The 4,809-nt window shown below is 24.9% G+C and overlaps 1 long non-coding RNA gene across 1 annotated transcript; it reads left to right on the top strand.

Annotated features, from left to right (window-relative positions):
• The first annotated feature begins 2,338 nt into the window (after nt 1–2,338).
• On the top strand, nt 2,339–3,161 carry LOC127286179 (uncharacterized). The gene is made up of 2 exons (XR_007843702.1): nt 2,339–2,597; nt 2,921–3,161. It is a non-coding gene; the product is annotated as an uncharacterized LOC127286179 (long non-coding RNA).
• The last annotated feature ends 1,648 nt before the right edge of the window (nt 3,162–4,809 follow it).

The raw sequence follows: 4,809 nt of genomic DNA, 5'->3' as shown, positions 1-4,809 counted from the left end.
CTGTAATATTTCGTTTTAAATTTGAAACTTAAAAACAATTATGTAAAATAGGTAATGATTCACAAAACATGAAAATCAATTTTTTAAAAAATACTATCTTTTCTTTACTCAACATTTTTAATATAAATTAAGGCCTATATCAGTTTTAACCAGGCGAAATTATCCTAGCATCTACTTTTTTTTTAAAAAAAACATTGATTTTTACAAAATCTAAAATTTTTAAGATTTATTTTTTAATTAAAAATTTTATTAAAATTAATAATTAAAAAAAAATCTTGCATGTATAAATAATTGTTCTTCAATATGATAAAAATTTTTAAATAAAAACTTGTGTTTTTAAGAAAATTTGTTCAAATTTTTTTTGGGAAATTTATCTCTTATTTTGCTAACTTTGAAGTAACGAAAAATCAATGAAAACAACAAAAAATATTCTACATACTGTACTTCAATGCGAACTTCAGCTACTATTAACTTTCAAATATAATAACATATTTTAGAGAAAAGGTAAATATAAGAATTGAAGTTAGTTGATTTGGTTGTTTTGAAATGGATTCATTTAATAACACAACGTAATTGATCAAATGATTTGTATTCACATCATCTTTTACTATTATTATCCTGTAGAAATATATGATTTACTTGGTATTTTATAATAAAATTTTAAATTGGAAAATGATATTTTTTACCTCCCTTTTTGTATTACTTATTTTATTTGACACAATACACATATTTTTTGAACATTTTTTAAAATAAATTTACTAATTAATATGTCAAAAATGTTTTTTCAAAATATTCAGTTGATTTAAGTGTTAGTTTTAAAGATAAATCCGTTATAGTGGATGGCGCAACCATTGTAACGTGAAGCGGTATCGTGGCTGTTAATGTGTTTTTCTCAAAATCATTTTTTTATGATAAACACGCTTAAAAAGCCTTCATAAGATAAAAATATAGGTATCAAAAATATATGCAGCATTTTGGCAAATATACTATTAACATCTTAAATTAAGATATTTCAAATAACTTAAAAGTAACTAATAACATGTCTTTAAAGTGACTTTCAAAACAAATTACATTAAATTATATATTAAATTTTTTAAAAAATATAGTAGAAATTTTAGTCAATATTTTTCAATTTAGGGAAAAAGTATCAAAATAGAAAATATTTGTGTAAAAAGTACAAAATATATTTCAATTTTAAATAATTGTTTCTCAAATCATAGTAAATATTTATAAACATTAATAAAAAATTTTAATAATAAACTAGTTTTATCATGGAAAATATTTTTCGCTTTACTATTTTATGTATAGATCTTAACTTAATGTTATCTAAGTTTGTCTCATAACAGTAATAATTTTATAAATTGTCCCAAAGAGGGTACTTGTACCTTCGCTTCCAAAAAAATCGAAGATACAATTGAGCTACCGGATCAAAGAAGGACACATAACTAATGTAATTCAAATGGGTTATGTGCCCTTCTTTGATCCGGTAGCTCAATTACTATATATTTCAATTATAATCATGTACATTTTAAAAAATATTAAAATTCACATTATAAAATTAATATAAAAATATTAATAAATTACTTACCACCCAACATGATGATTTGTGCCGCAACGATGCGACCTTTTTTTCGACGTTATATAATTGAAATTTATATCAAAGTCCTTAATGTTTAAAGGATAAAATTTTTTAATTTTATTAATTTTCACATTAGAGAATGAAAAATCATCCTTATATCTGACATAAGCAAATTTTATTTTTTCCATATTATGAACCGACAAATATAATCACTGTTCTTCGTAGTAAAATCACTTAGTATATGACTTAAATTCAAGAATGTCAGAGCACATGGTTCATAAAACGCGGTAAATTAGTAAAGCGCGCGCAGACATTTCCCTCTAAATTCATTAATTTATTAATATAAAATTTTTATACTTTAATATTTTTCGAATATTTTTAAAATTTTTACACGTGTAATTTATACTTAGATATTTTTCGAATATTTTTCAAAATATTATACGTGTAAATTATACTTTGATATTTTTCCAATATTTTTAAAATAATTACACGTGTAATTTTTTGAAAAATATTCGAAAAATATCAAAGTATAATTTACACCTATAATTACATGTGGCCTAATCTACACGTGTAATTTTTTTCTAGGGTATGATTTAGAATATTCTTATTGGAACCTGCACCTCAAGGAACGTAAAGTCACTAATGTCCCTTTACGATATCATTTTTAAAGGCCGTGATTTTCATTAAGTTTAAATATCCACAATAATTTAAGGGGGGAACACCAGTTGTAACTTTCGAAAAATCGATTTTTTTGTGCATTTTCTTAAAGTATACATATTTAGAAATGTGTCTGTAAATTTCAAAGTTGATCCGGTGAAAAATAAATGAGATATACAGAACACTGCAGCGGCGCGTCCTGTGGCTTCATACAAGGTGGCCAGCCATACCTGACCCTAACGACAGATGGCCTTTTCCTATGATTTAGAAACGGCAACCACTGCGGAAGAGTTATTATATGGTCCAGGAATCGATGACTCTTTGTAACTTGGAAACAAAATTTCTTCTGAACAAAAAAAAAGTAAGTTGAAACTTTGAATGCGTTTTTCTCAAAATGACATTTTCCAAGTCGGTGACCACGAGTACTCGAATACCATTAAACCGATTTATTTAAAATTTAGTGTGCTTCATTTACACATATAAGTCTAGTTCGTGATCGAAGGATTTTTTTTATGCAAAACTTATTATTATATAGCTGAAAATCGACCGTATTTTTTTAACGAAAATCATACTTTTGACTTTGACAGGTCGCCATTTTGTCAAATTTTTTTTTTTTTAAATCCTTCGATCACGAACTAGATAATCTTATAATAAATGTAAATCAATTTCATTTTTGTATTTCAGACGAAGTATACTTGCAGAATGCTGGTCACCGCAATTCGCCTTTTTTCTTAAGGCGCCACTTCAATGGCTCATATCTCCAAAAGTTTTTGTTAAAAAAAATTTTTTTTTCTTTTAAATTACAGCTTTTTACATGTACTTTTAACTAATAAATAGTATTCTTTAAAAAGATTCATTGTTCTTTTGGAAAATATTCTTGTAAAAAGCATTATTTTTTGAGTTACAACTGGTGTTCCCCCCTTAAGCTTGAAAGTTTGATTAAGCTAAGCAAGTGTTTATTAATCGAAATTTTTAATTTAGAATTGTAGTTTCATAAAGACTGAAAGAATTCAAAGCGAAATTTGAATTTTATTGTGGTAGATTTTAAAAATCAAGTCACTAATGTGACTTTAAGGTATCACATCGGTAAAACCGTTTTCTATAAATTTTTTTGAAAATTTTACCATATGCACTGAAAAAAGTTCATTGAATCAAGTAAATGCATTTACTTGAGATACTTTACTTGAATCAAGCCAATATCATCTTAATGGAAGAAATTTATTTTCTTGTGCCAAGTAGTTATTAGCATTGGGCAATGTACTTGACATAAGAAAATGTGAGTTCCATACAAGCAAATAATGTTATTCTTTCAAAAAAAATATTTTACTTGCACGAAGTCCCAAAAAGTATTGAGACAAGAATATTATGTTCTTATGTTAAGTAAAGTACGTGGAGTCGTTTAGTTTCTTGAATCAAATCACTTTTTTGTTCACTTTAAAAACAGTTTTTACTTAATCCAACACTCATAGTCTTGAGACAAGAAAATCAGAATATTAATATAACTAAATATTTGTTTAAATTATATAAAAAGTTATATTGCTTCAAATAAACACGAATTAAACTAAATATTCTATCTACTTAGTGCATTTCTATATAATCGTGTTTCAAAAACATGGAATTTCTTAAAAGAATATTATATTCTCTTAATTGAAATAATTAATTTTCTCAGTAGAATTAAGTCATACAATTGAATCAAATCAATTTTTTGTTTCCTTTAAAACATTTTTTACTTAATCCAACACTTATAGTTTTGAGCCAAGAAAATAAGAAGATTAATATAATTAAATATTTGTTTAAACCTGATAAAAAATTATATTGTTTGAAATAAACGTTAATTATATTGAATTTTCATTGTTCTTAGTGCATTTCTATATTATCATGTTTCAAAAACATTGAATTTCTTGAATAAATATTATATTCCCTTAATTGAAATAATTTATTTTCTCGGTCGAATTAAGTGATGCAATCAAGCAATTTTCCTGAAGCAATAATATAAACTTGTATACATATTATAAGTTTGATTCCCTAATTTATTTATTCGAATTGTTCAGTAAGTACACGTACATATATAAAGACAATATTGTTATTAGAATAGGAAAAATATTTTTTTGTGTATCTGAAAAGTAACGCTATTTGATTAAGAATATTCATTATTGAAAAATACGATTATCTACACACATAAAAATGATTTGAATGAAACAAAGAAATCATTTTATAAAATCACTTATTAAGTCAAAAATAAAATTTATTTAATAGAAAAATTTAATTGATTTTAAGAAAAAATGATTTTGGAACGTTTTGAACTAAAGAAATTTTTTTAACTGACATGTTTAATCTAAAGAAAAATTTCTTTCAATCAAAGAAATATTTTTTCCAAACTTAAGCACGCTGATTTACTACGAGAGTTCACTGCGCGCGCATCAGCTACGTAAAGTCACAAACAGCTGCGTGTGTCTCATGTTGCAGCATGTTCACGGCGTAATAATTTATAATCGTTTTCAGTTTTATGCAGATAAATTTCGTTTCAAGTTTTTTTGTAGTGAGTGACAAAGAATTAAATTAAATTAAACATT

This window comes from Leptopilina boulardi, unplaced genomic scaffold (genome assembly GCF_019393585.1).
Source record: "Leptopilina boulardi isolate dan_hultmark-lab unplaced genomic scaffold, ZJU_Lbou_2.1 LbouV2_351, whole genome shotgun sequence".
Classification (NCBI taxonomy): Eukaryota; Metazoa; Arthropoda; class Insecta; order Hymenoptera; family Figitidae; genus Leptopilina; species Leptopilina boulardi.
This window is presented reverse-complemented; position numbering and strand designations above follow the sequence as displayed.